The 14,153-nt window shown below is 43.2% G+C and overlaps 1 protein-coding gene across 8 annotated transcripts in view; it reads right to left on the reverse strand.

Annotated features, from left to right (window-relative positions):
• Nucleotides 1–14,153, reverse strand: part of yrk (Yes-related kinase) — a 294,154-nt gene that overhangs the window by 66,971 nt on the left and 213,030 nt on the right. Inside the window, exon 1 of one of the 8 annotated variants that reach the window (XM_080211588.1) lies at nt 120–207. The exons of the other annotated variants lie outside the window; for them this stretch is intronic. The gene's annotated coding sequence lies outside the window, so the exon portion shown is untranslated. Of the gene's footprint in view, nt 1–119; nt 208–14,153 lie in introns of those variants that run through there. 8 annotated transcript variants of the gene reach the window in all.

A 14,153-nucleotide genomic window follows, 5' to 3' on the forward strand; every position in this document is an offset into this window, starting at 1 on the left:
TCAGGCATACAATCCGAACATCTTCTACAATTGATAAAAGTTGCCTGCTCTTCAGGAGCTGAATATGGTTAATTTTTTACAAAGTTTACTATTCATTTTATATCCCGTTAGATACTCACTGTTGCCACTTCTCACCACAGTCTCACTCAACTGAAAGGCAGGATATCTCCTCAGCTGCTGTCTAAGTTGCTGTGGTCAGGATACACACTTCTGTGAATTAGGGTGGTTCAGTTATTCATAGTCCTGACCAGTCAATCCCACCCATGAGGGGAAGTCATTGGCTGCAAAACATTTTGGGACATCCTGAGATCATGAAAGGTTTAAATGAAAGTCATTCTTTTCATTTGCTATTCCTCTTCGCTAGTGATCCATTGGATAATTGATGATATACAAAGTTCATCTGAATAAAGGGGATGAATTTCATTCTTGGTATCTCACATCACTAGAACACCATTTCCTATTGGACTCTATTTAAAGGAAGCTCTGAGTTTTAACCTTCTAAAGTGTAAAGCTTTAAGTACCTAAGAATCTTTAATGTTGACTCAAAAAGTTAGTTAAAAATGACAATGCAAGTCATTTACAAATAGTAGAGAGAATGAAAGAGACGGGGTGGGGTTTTCCTGTCGCGCTCATTCCAAGACCTGAAAATCCCATCCGAGGCCAACAGACCTTTGCATGATCCGTGTCCTGCCCACTGCGAATCCCGCAACAGGCGGGATGGGAAAATTCCACCATGCGCATATGTAAGGAATTATTATTTAGTAGGAACTGGAATGGAAAGAGTATATTTCCCACCCCTTGATGTTGATAGATAATAGACTGAACATTTCTTAACTACAATGAAATTCACTGTGAAGGTACTCACTGTTACACTTCCAGTTACATCAATATCTAGATAGCTGATGTGGAGATGCTGGAGTTAGACAGGGATGGGCACAGTAAGAAGTCTCACAACAGCAAGTTAAAGACCTACAGGTTTATTTGGGATCACAAGCTTGTGATCCCAAATAAACCTGTTAGACTTTAACCTGCTGTTGCAAGACTTCTTGATAGATAGCTGATGTATGGAGAATTTCTTGTCTGTTGTCTCTGATCCGGAAGAGTTTGCTGGCTAATATGGTTAAATATTGCTCAAATCAAAAATCTTTTACAATATGCTATTATACAAACTTATTAATAAAATATAAACGCTTCTCAGAATTCCTAAATGACCCTATTATTGTGAGGAATATGTTTTATTTTACCAAAACAGGACATCATGTAAATAAATTGAGATAAATTGATCTTCCTGTACACCTGGCTATGACAGTAACACTGCATTCTGCACCCCCTCTTTTCTTTCCCTATGAACGGTATGCTTGTCTGTATAGCACGCAAGAAACAATATTTTTCATTGTATACTAATACACGTGACAATAATAAATCAAATCAAATGCAGCAAATTATAAGCAGTTGATGGACTCCTTTGGGGTCAATGGGCCTCCATTTGTAAATGTGTGTGAAACTGTATTCATTAATCTGAACTGACAGTTCGACGGCTGACTGTGTCAAAAAATATTTTTTCTGATTCACTTCACAAAGCTCAATGTTGGAAATGAAATACCTTTCACTTAAATTATGTTTCTGGTCAAAGGAGCTGTTTTGCACAGAGCTAGAGGTGAATAAAATGATATGTTTATTTGTGCTGAGTGCGATTCTCAGTGTACTGTATCCGTTTCACCAAACATTGCTCTAACCTCCTGTTTCAAGCTTTCTTTTGGAAGAATTCATTCCAGGCATGATCTATAACAACTGCGAGCAGCAGGGGACAATGTGTTCAAAAATGATGCCCCAGCAATATGAAGGCATCCAATATTGATTGCAAAGGAAAGTGCGTTCTGACATTGTAACTCAGCGGCTGAGCAGTGAAGCAATATTTCATTATTTACGTGATATTAGAACACATTTTCTCAAACTGACATTTCAAATCAAAGGGGCTCAGTTTTAACCCTCGGGATAATTGTTACAAGGTCGCAGAGTGGACCACTCACTTATTCAGACTTGATTTAGAAAAATTCAGTTCTCTGAAGCAATACATTTAGAATTACCCATCCTTCCAAAATCCTAATACCCCAAATGGTATATTCATCAACCATGTTTTTTTTAAATCAGTTGTAAAATACAAAAAAATTGTTTCTTTTCAAACTAGTAAATCAGAAAAGCTTTGGTGTAGATCGTGTGGTATGCTGGTTCCATCCTTTCCTATCTGACTCAAAATGTAATTTATATAAAACTGTTCTTATTTTCTATAACACCACAGTTAGGATTTGAATTCAGAGCAGGGAGCTCCCACAAGGTAAATACAGATCAGAGAATCAGTGCTTTGGGTTCAGCTGGCTCTGACCTTTACTCTGACCTTTGCTCTGAGCGTGCTTACCTGTGTTTGTCACCAAAGACAAACCATTACTTTTAACCACAGCTGCTGCTGGTTGTTGGGCAGGATTTATGGGGTAAACGTGATCTTGTGTTTCATCTCACGATTGAACTGATCAATCGAGGTGAATTCACCTCTCTTCCAATTACTGGGTGTAAACAGCAATACATTTTATAATTGTCGCAATGTCAAAATGCACCCTGAAAGAATCTGTTAATGTTCGAAAGCGTGTCGCAGAAATCTGAAACCTTACTTGTTAAAAATCAAACATGCATCTTATCTTCCATTTCAAGAGTATGTTTGCAGTTGCCTTTCTTTCCTGACTATTTATCATGTCCTCACTCAAGAGTAAGAAATTGATTGCATTTTCTTTTTGTACTGCCAGCTCCTTCACTTTTACCTGCGCTTGGACAAGTTACGCCGCGTGACAAAACCACCTTAGATTTGATCCCCTGGTTTGTGCTGATCTCAGCCTGCAACGGGGCCACTAACATTGGTATCACCAAAGCTAGCTTAAGAATGAGAGCAGCCAAAGTTCCTGCCCTGAACACCACTCAGCGAACTCTGCTGGCAAAGGAAACATGCACGTAACGACGTTGGCCAACAGGTTTTGGACTCAATGGGCTGAATGGATTCCTTCTGTGCCACATTGATTTTGTGATTAGGCTTGGCATTCATGGCCAGTGAGCCGTTTGTCGATTACCATCAGGGAGGCCATTCATCTGGTTTCCATCTGATTTGTCCTCCATCTGGCTCCACATGCCTTTATTTCCACTATTTTCATTTTGAGCATGGGAATAATATGGGTAATTGGAAAGTGTGGCAATATGCCCAATGTGGTAACGGAAATGAAATTTTGGCCAAAAGCCTGTTGTCCTTTACATCTGATGAGATTAAAAGTAGCTCCATGGGACAAATTCAGATGAATTGATTCGGGGAATACTTACATAATTAGTTTTGAGTAAATTTGTCTCCTCCACCACTGTTTTTGACCTCGTTAGTCTGCAAACGATACAACTCAAAAAAAGAACAAAGGGATTTCAGTGAAACATGATGCAGAGGAAGGGTACGGCCCAAGGAATAACTGTTTCATTCTTGGCCAAAAAAGCTTGAATTTTGGAATTTTTTTAAGGGCCTGTTAGCATCGGGAGATCAGTTGAATTGACTTCGGTTGCTGGTAGTTTTCGAATGTTGTGGCTTGTCTGAGCTGCTGTGATGGAATCTGTCACAGCTGTCAACATTTGACCAGAGTTTTCAGAGCAGGTTGTTAGTCATGGACTGGCCCAAAACTTCCTCCGTGCAAAGGAGGAAAGGACTTTTTTTTTTCAGTGTTGTAGTTACAGAGCATTAACCAGGCAGGGAAAAGCCTCGACTAAGTAAGAGCTTTATAATTATGGTAAAGTTGAGTTAACACAACGTTAGCAGAACCTTCTTCACTTATTTTTTATTTGATCATCGGTTTCTTTTTAAAAATAAAACTACTCAGCTCATAAGCCTTTTCTTGAAATGGGAACAAAAGCTGCAGACTTGCATTTATAAGGTTAGCATGATTGCAGTTTGATGAGTTATTTTTGTTTGAACACTTAAGTAATTTCATGAAGTTGCTCTCAGGATCACAAACCAATCCCTGTGACTGCAATATTCAATTTAAATTGCATTGGCCTGGCCTGATTGTAATCATTTGTGTGTGTGCGCGCGCGTGGGATTTTCACAGGTGCTGTCCGATATTCTTAAATATTACCCCAGCTAGAAAGGTGAAAAGTGCTGAAATAGTTGGCACATCAGAGATGAAGCAGTGAAGAACAACGGGGGAGGGAAAGGAATGGAATGATTTGGGGGAGAAGATTCCGACAGTGATCCAGTGGGTCTGTCGAAACACTGTGGATCAGTTTGTTCACACTCTCCACTATGAATTGCCCTGCAGCTTATTGGGGCAACAGGGAGCAGGGGAGGGGTGGAGTGGGGCAATGTGCAGACATAGGGGAGGGGTGGAGCGGGGCAATGTGGAGACATAGGGGAGGGGTGGAGCGGGGCAATGGGGAGAGCAGGGGAGTGGGTGAGGCAAGGCGAGTGTGATGGAAGGAGGATTAAAAATAGGAAAAAAAAATTTGTCCAAAAATCAGTCAGTCAGTCAGTCAGTCAGTCAGTCAGTCAATTTTGTGGCTTATGGATTTATATTAGGGGAAATAAATAATTCTGAAATACGATTTTTAAACAAAACGATATAAATGCTGCAAAACATATAGATTTAATTTTTAATTTCCGATGGGTTTGATAGGAAAGAAGGAAAAACATTCACAAAAATCCTGCAGGGAACTAATATTTGATGGGCTGTATGTTTTCAGTTAATCTTCTTCTAATCTCTGTGTCACTCAAAATGCATTATTCATATTCAATTATCATAGACAGTGAGACAGAATGAGCAAGTGTTTCAACCACTGAGATCCAAAGGCAGTAATCTGTTCATTAATAACCACATGCCTAATATAGGAAGAATGTGTATTCCTAAAGAGATGGAGGAATAGGAAATCTGGCTTTGGTAGTGGATGAATACACCTGTGGGCTTTGGTGCTTACTCCACCCTTCAGACCCCCCGCCAACCCCCAACGCCGAAAGCATCCGGGAGAGGCTGCGAGTGTTCTTTTTTGGCAATTTGCTGGTGCGTCTGAGACACCCCTCACTGAAGTGGCCAGAAACACAATCCTCACTTTATGGACTTAGGTTTCCTATTCCACCGCACTCTTCCCCCACTGCAAAGAAGGGGCCGTTTCAAATATTGAAAAGAGGATTCCCTTCATCTTCTATTGCTCCATCTCCAATCGCAACCAGCAAGATGGCCAGACTTTGAAACGTAGAAAGATTCACAGCACAAAAGAAGATCATCAGGCCCATCAATTTCATGTTGGTTAGGAGCTATCCGGTCTAACTCCATCTTCCAGTTTTTGGAATCTAATGACCTCAACAAGGCCCCGTGGAGTATGAGCTCCCAGAGTGAGGTAATGATTGCCTGTCCAATCAGGGAGTCTCACCTGTGACAGCTCTCCTGCTGTCCACCTGAGAGTTTCCTGCTGCGATTGAGTTCTGAATAGAACAGTTGCTTTGAGAATCTGGTGTCAGTGATAAAAATGACATGTCCAGACCAGTGGAGCTGGTTTTGAGACATGTTGGGGCAGGGCATGCTGCATTGGGAGAGGATGGTACTCAAGCTCTGTCTTTCTCGCCACTGGACTCGGAGGATCTTGTAAATGCTGAGCTGATGCTTTGAGGTTCCTGTTGCAGATTGTCCAAAGAAAATAGGAGCAAGAATCATTGCTATCCAGCAAACCATGACCTTGGTCGCATTAGTTTGAGGTAGAATAGATTAGAATCTCTACAGTGCAGATGAGGCCATTCAGCCCATCAAGTCTGCACCAACTCTCTGTCAGAGTATCTTAGCCAGGCCTTCTACCTTACCCGTACCCTGACACTCCGGAATCTGACGTTGTACCTTAAGCATCCTTAGGAGTGGAATAGAGTTTGTAAATAAAGGGAATCTGGTGGAGGAAACACAGGCCTCTGAGGAGTTATTTCAATAAGGCTGTTGGTTACGACACTTTACGTACATATCCAGGAATTCTTTAATTTCTTTAAGGATTTCTTCCTCTGTCGCACTCTCAGATAGTGAGCGAAAACATTTGATTATGTACGTGAGATGCTGTAACCTATAGGGTTACTTCTGCCTTTTCTCAGTGAGGCCAAGCTAACTGAGACTAAGCTATTTCTGCCTATAACTATGTTAAGTCTCAACTGGCAAAGGAAGTCTGCACCCTTGTGTTAAAGGCCTGTTAGATTACAGTTGACGTTTTAGTCCAGCTTCTTATTGATGGCGTTAGTTTTCATGTGGACATTGCTGCTACCCAGCCCTCCCTCATCACCTCCTCTCTCAACCCTTCTCCTGATGCTAAATTATGAAGACTTCCTTCGACAGCCAGCACTGGGTGAGCAGAAATTTTCTTCAGTTAAATATTGGGAAGACTGAAGCCATTGTGTTTTCAGAGTTGGCTCCAAACTCCATTTCCTAACCATCAGCTCCATTCCTGTCCCTGGCAACAGACCGAGGTTATACCAATCTGTTCACAATGTTGATGTCACATTTGACCCGAGATGAGTTTCTAACCTCAAATTGCTACCACCTCTATTTCCACCCCCCATTTCGGCCTATCTCCTGCTGCTGCTCATTCTCGTCTTTGTTACCTCTAGATTAACCCTTGACTGCTCTCCCACATTCTACCCTCCATTAACTTGAGGTTATCCAAACCTCAGCTGCCTGTGTTTTAACTCGCACCAAGTCCTGTTCCCCCATCACCCCCGTGCTTGCTAACCTACTTTGGCTCCCGGTGAATAATGTCTTGATTTCAGAATTGCCATCCTTGTTTTCAACTCCCTCGATAGCCTTGCACCTCCCTACTTCCATAACCTCCTCCATCCTCACAACTCTGAGGTACCCATGCCCCTCGACCTCTGCCCTCTAGTGCATTCCCAGCCATAACTGTTCCAAAATTGCTGGCCATGCCTTTAGTTACTGAGGTCCCGACCAGTGGAATCATCTCCTTATCTGCAACCACCCCTCTGCCCCACATTCCTCCTCCAAGACTCTTTGTAAAATCTACTCCTTTCACCAAGCTTTGATCTTCTGACGTAATGGGTGGGATTTTCTGATCACTCTCACCCCGAAACTGGAAAGTCCTGCCCGAGATCAGTGGACCTTTCCATGATCCGCCCCTTTCCTGCTCTAATTCCCGTGGCAGGCAGAATGGGAAAATTTGCCCCAATATCACCTTATGTGACCCAGTGTCACACACTGTTTTATAACGTCCCAGTGAAGCACCTTGGATGTTTCATTACTTTAAAAAGGTGCTTCATAAATTGTAAAAAGTGAAGGGAGCTCTGTCACTGTCAAAGTCAAATCAGGAACTTACAATGTGACAGGTCCTTAGAACTCAGAACCATTTCTACCTTCAGCAGAAGTTCACAGCAGCAGTTCAGGGACATTGCCCCACGATATGTGTTTATTAAATATCCAATTAAAAGATTTCTTTAAGCTAATAGGAGAGGAAATAGACAGAGGAAGACCACGCAGGGATAACAAACAAAAAAAAAGCCGAATATGCTGGAAAAACCCAGCAGGTACAGCAGCATCAGTGGAGAGAGAAGCAGGAGTTAATGGCTGGAATTCTCCAACCTCACCGGTGGCTGGGATTCTCCAGTCCCGCTGCTGTGAATAGGGATTCAGCTGAGCGCACAGATCTCCATTCTCGCTGGCAGTGATGCCATCGCAGAATTCGGGCCAATGTTTTGAGTTTGTGTGACTCTTCTTTGGAGCTCAGGGAATCACACAGGCTCAAAATGTTAACTCTGTTCCTCCACAGATGCTGCCAGACCTGCTGAAACTTTCCAGCATTTTCTTTTTTTATTTTAGGCTTCTAGCATCTGCAGCATTGTGCCTTTAATTGAACTAAGCAATAAACATTGCAACGCAGAGATAAACATATCCAGCTACAAGACACAATACAGAAATTAGTTTGTGAGAGAGATGATGAAAAGGTTTGCCTGTTTGGTCAATAGTGCACGTTGTTCAATCACAACTGCTGATTTTATAAATCAGGCACACACCTTATAAAGGGGCTGTTTAACAGCAATTGAAGCTCTTTTTTTTGAACAGTTTTATAAGCACTATTCACACAACTTCCATTGGTTACTCATAATGTAATCAACAGCTAACTCCATATCAGCAAATACTGATTGAAGCAAATAGCACTGAGTTCAATTTAAACCCAAAAGGCAGCAGAGAATCCTGACAAATACCAACAATAGAGGCAGGAACCCGGTTCCTGGATATTAAAAATCTTAGAATCATACAATGCAGGATGCCAGAGTCTGCCTGATCACAATCTCACCTAGGCCCTATCCCCACAACCCCATGCATTTACCCTGCTAATCCCCCTGACATTAAGGGGCAATTTAGCATGGCCAATTCATCCAATCCACACTTTGGGCTGTGGGAGGAAACTGGAGCATCCGGAGGAAATCCATGCAGAGATGGGTTGAATGTGCAAATTCCATACAGGTAGTGACCCAAGCTGGGAATTGAACCCAGGTCCCTGGTGCTGTGAGACAGCAGTACTAACTACTGTGCCATCATGCTACCCAACTGTGCCACCTGGCTGCCCACATACATGCAGATATGGGTTTGTAATAATAAGTTTAAGGGTCGGATACTTAAACTTATCTTAGCCTAAGGACCACGATAGAATGATGCAGTAAACAATAACCAACCATTCCAACAGAAATGGGTCTGTCCCGACACACGAAACAAGTTTGACAGAGAACCAATACACTTCTCAATCACAGCGAGAGCTGATCTGTCTAGAGATGGGTATGTATGCCCAATCCTGTATCATCGCTAATCAAACAAAATATATTCCTGACAAACTGCTCTCCAGAAAATGACACAGCAGAATGCTGCTTTGGTGGCACGATGGTTAGCAATGCTGCCTCACAGCGCCAGGGACCGGGTTCAATTCTGGCCTTGAGTGACTCTGAGGAATCTGCATGCTCTCCCCATGTCTGCGTGGGTTTCCTCCGGTGCTCCAGTTTCCTCCCACAGTCCAAAAATGTGTGAGTTAGAAGGATTGGCCATTCTAGACTGCCCCTTAGTGTCCCAAGATGTGTAGCTTCGGGGGATTAGTGGGATAAATGTGTGGGGTTACAGGGCCTGGGTGGGATGCTCTGTCAGAGAGTCAGTGCAGATCCAATGGACTGAATGGCCTCCTGCAGCACAGTGGAGATTCAATGATTCTATAAAGACCCAGTAAATTCAGAGAGGCAGAAGAATTCGTTTATCAATCATTGCAAAAGCTAATTCAGGAAGGTCTATGATATAAACCAGAGCAAGATTCAGTAGTTTTTACAAATCTACATAAAGAACGATGCTACCAAAATCCAGTAATGATTGGAATGTATTTTTTGTTATCTCTGATTAATATATCCTCGAAGCTTCTTGTTTCTGTTTGGATTATCCATCAGGAAAATAGTTTACACACAAGTTAGAGGAAAACCAGCAACTAAATTGCAAAATCCTTCCACGAATAAAAATGTTAAAAATTCAGAATCTCGTGGTTCACCAGTTAAAACAAACCTGTGAAGAAACAAGGAAACATGGAATGCTACAAGTTCGCTGCATTTCACAGAGCGTGAACGATCTGCCCTAACATGCAGTCTACCTCAACCCCTTTAACCTCTTGAGGAGAAAGGTCAGTGTAAATACTCCCTGATCCCCAAAATATTCAAGCAAAACTGGAGAAATCCCAGTAACCTTCCAACCTGGTTAGTAGCTTTCCACAAATATATCCACAATCATTAAAGCAGGAAGGCTTCATCGAATAACAAATCATCTTTGTCCACATTCCTATTTTATACAATCCCCATTCCCACAAAAATTTCCCATTCCCACAAAAATATTCTCACAGTTACTTTATTTTGAAAAAACCTCAAAATATAAAAAAGGATTTTTGTTCCCTGGACTTGTTGGCATCACCCTGCCAACATGAACACGGGGCTAGCTCAGACTGATGACTGGTGGAGGAGTGAGGCATGCTAGCCACTGGCTCTGAGTAACACTCAGTGAGGGGGAAAAATAATGCAGCTCGGTTTCAAGAAAAGCAAAGCTTACCACAAAGCTTCTTCAGATGCTTCATTACCTCAAACACTACAGAAATATGAGTTGTAAAGTTTTGTGTATTAGTTAGAAATCCTTCCATTAAACATACATTTCAGGTCCATATTCAAAATCCAGCCATTTACATTTAACTGTGTAAGAGGACAGGTTATTTCTCTCAATTTCCAAGCTGAGTTTCAAATGTTACTGGTACAATGCGGATATAATACGTTTACAAATGCAGCACCTTCCAAACCAGTGACCTCCATCACCTAGAACGACAAGGGCAGCAGACACATGGGAACACCACCACCTGTACGTTCTCCCCATGTCTGCGTGGGTTTCCTCCAGGTACTCTGGTTTCCTCCCACAGTGCAAAGATTTGCAGGTTAGGTGGATCGGCCATGCTAAATCGACCCTTAGAAGCATAGAAAATAGGTAGCCATTTGGCTCTTCAAGTCTGCTCCGCCATTCATTATGATCATGACTGATCATTCAACTCAGTACCTTGGTCCTGCCTCCCCCCTCATATCCTCTGACCCCCCCTTGCTTCAAATTGTATATCTAGTGTTCAAAGATGTGTAGGTTAGGTGGATTTACCATGGTAAAAGTACGGGGTTACAGTGATTGAGCAGGGGGGTGGGGCTGGGTAAGATTCTTGGGTAAGATGCTCATTTGGGGAGTTGGTGTAGACTTGATGGATTGAATAGCCTCCTGCTGCATTGTAGAGATTCTATGAATTCTACGAAATAAGTAAGCACTCTGTACAGACAGCCAATCTGCTCATAAATTGCAAGCAACCAACCAAAACAAAGCGATGACTTACCATGGCATCATTATACAGTTTGGTGGAAGGTATAATTTACAATGAAAACAATCTACATGTGAAGACAAAGCAGTTATGAGCAATAGATGGATTTGAGTTCATTTATTTTTCCACGGGTATTATATCAGTGCTCACAAGGAGAAACTGAACCTTTAATTAAATACCATCCTTCACGTTTGTGAAAAAGGATTCTCCTTTCAGACATGAGGTCTAGCACATCACTACAGCCTCAGCGACACGTCCCCAGGTACAGACAGCAAAGCCCCATTCACATCTGCTTCATTCAGAATTCATTCATTTTCTGGTGTTTAGCTCATTGAACTGTTATAGCAGACTCCAGCGCTGGGTAAATTTACATCCTGTAACAGCAGGACTCTGGCGCCTCCTCTTAAAAAACAAACACAATCTCGCGTTATTGCCTCTTCCAGCTCCCACACTGTTAATGGAACTCACTGCAGCCTGTGGCTAACTCCCACTCCCTGGAGCAAAACAGGCTGCTGCAAATGGAACTCTGCTTAAACCTACTCTGACTGGTGGAGGCCACTAAGTGTGACTCCTCACTGAGAATCACTCCAAAAGAAAAAGGCACATCCTGCGTGTTAGAGGCTAATTGCTGCCACTCAGTGTCCCTTCAACTCAACTCAATTGTGAGATGGAGAGATTTTCGTTGGGTCCTCAAAGAATATCAAAAGGATCTTGAGCAAGGGGTGTGTGTGTGTGTGTGTGTGTGTGTGTGTGTGTGTGTGTGTGTGTGTGTGTGTGTGTGTGTGTGTGTAGATGCGGGGAAGGGGGGGGGAGGTGAATGCTGAAGGTAAATGGTTTGATCTATATAAGTGCTGTAGCAGGCTGGGGGCTGAATGGTCTCCTCCTCTTCTCACATTCCAGTGGCTCCAGAACAGCAACTGCTGCAAAGTAATAACTCAGTAAGTGCGAGGAATTGTAAATTAAAACCTCACCATTTTTGACCTTGTTTTTCCCCGAAGTCACTGATTACTCACTGGTTCCATTGCAAACTGTCTCTCACTCTTCAATTCCTCAGCCGGGCGCCCATTCTGGACTTTGGGACAGGAGAAGTTTGCTGGTAAACTGTTCAAACAAATGCAGCCTCACAGTCTGAGGTGTACATTCAACTGAAATTACAGCATCAGTATCGTGCATATTCCTGCTTAGCTCAGGGGTATTGATTGAGAGCAGGAAAAGGGTCCAATCTGAGAACTTCTGCTTTGTAGGTGTCTTTGTAGGTAAGTCACAGAGGAGCTCTGCAATGTTATCTGACATTTATCATTAAATGAGGAGTTGAAGCCCAAATTCTGCATATTTTCCATCATGCTGGTGGGGCAATACTGCCTCCACAGAGATCTGCACAAGAATCCCCACTGCCCATATTAATGAACCCTCCCATCCCACACACTACTGGGATACTCACCGCATATACAGGCACAGGGATTACCCCCTACAAATGAATAAGGGGAACACCCCACACAAGCACCACAGGGCAACAAAAGCACCAGGACAACCCAACACATAAGGGGAACTCCCTCCCCCCCTCCCCCTCCCCTCTCCCCTGTCCTTCCCCACTCATGATGTGGGTATGCCGGCGTTGGACTGGCGTAAACACAGTAAAAAGTCTGACAACACCAGGTTTTAGTCCAACCTATTTATTTGATAATATTCTCACAAGCTTTCGAGGGGACAGCCTCTTCGTCAGGTGAATGGAGAGTTCTGTCTGAGGCCAGAACTCTCCATTCACCTGACGAAGAGGCTGTCCCCTCGAAAGCTTGTGAGTATATTATCAAATAAATAGGTTGGACTAAAACCTGGTGTTGTCAGACTTTTTACTGTGTCTTCCCCACTCCCCATGGAGCTCCCCAGAGGGTCCCATTGGCACCTCCCCCGGCACAGCTGTCCCCCTCCCCGGGTTTATACTTGTGCATCCCCAGTGCAAACCCTTCAAAATGTTTTTTAATACCTGTTGTAAACCTTGCCAACGTGCAGTCACATCAGCAATTCTGAATGTGGGGGGAATATATGGCAGGGAAGCTCCGATTCTTTAATAACTTGTGAAAATGTATTGACACGAATTTCTCGCCCTTTCTGGGTGGGTACCTCGTGACATCGCTGGAGAAAATGAGATCTCATCGGCAAGAATCTCATTTTCCCATTCCCGTGAGATTTTGCAGCCACACTGCCATTTGTACTCATGGTGAACAGGGGCATAAAATCACCCCATTGTCTTGGTTAGATTCCACAGATAGTCACAAAGACTGCAGCGTGTTGTCTCCAGACTAACTGCCTGAAATAGGAATAGTATTACTGAGAATCATCCAACTGGCAGGAGTGACACAGGGATCACTGCTGGGGCAGGTCAGGGAACTAAATGCAAATTTGCAGATGTCACAAAGTTGGGTGGGAGGATGAACTGTGAGGAGAATTCAGAGATCCTTCAGTGCCATTGGATAAATTGGGTGAGTGGGCAAACTAATGGATAAACATCATTTGGATAAATGAGAGATTATCCAAAACGGGAAGGCAGATTACTGTCCGAATGGCCATAAGAAGGGAATGTGCAATGAGACCTGGATTTCCTTGTGCACCAGTCGCTGAAGGTAAACGTGCAGGTGCAGCAGGCGGTGAAGAAAGCAAATGGTATGTTATCCTTCATAGCGAGAGGATTCGAGTACAGGAGCAGGAATGTCTTGCTGCAATTATACAGGGCCTTGATCAGGTGAGACCTGGAATAATTGTGTGCAGATTTGGTCTCCTTATCTGATAAAAGGATGTTCTTGCTCCAAACGGAGTGCAGCGAAGGTTGACCAGACTGATTCCTGGGATGGCAGGACTGACATAAGAGGAGAGATTGAGTTGATAAAGGTTGTATCAGCTGGAGTCTAGAAGAATGCGGAGGGATCTTATAGAAAGCTAAAAATTGTAACAGGGCTAGACAGGGTAGATGCAGGAAGGAAGTTCTCAATGGTGGGGATGCCCAGAACCAGCGGTCACAGTCTGAGGATGCAGAGTAGACCGTTTAGGACACAGATGAGGAGAAATTTCTTCACCCAGAGAGTGGTCAGCTGTGGAATTTGCTACAGAAAAAAACTGAGGCTAAAACATGGCTGCTTCCAAGAAGCCGTTCGATGTAGCACGTGGGGCGTAGGGGATCAGGGAATATGGGGGGGAAATGGGGTCAGACTATTGAGTTGGATGACCAGCCATAATCA

The sequence above is a fragment of the Carcharhinus amblyrhynchos genome, chromosome 24 (genome assembly GCF_965287045.1).
Source record: "Carcharhinus amblyrhynchos chromosome 24, sCarAmb.v2.hapA, whole genome shotgun sequence".
Classification (NCBI taxonomy): Eukaryota; Metazoa; Chordata; class Chondrichthyes; order Carcharhiniformes; family Carcharhinidae; genus Carcharhinus; species Carcharhinus amblyrhynchos.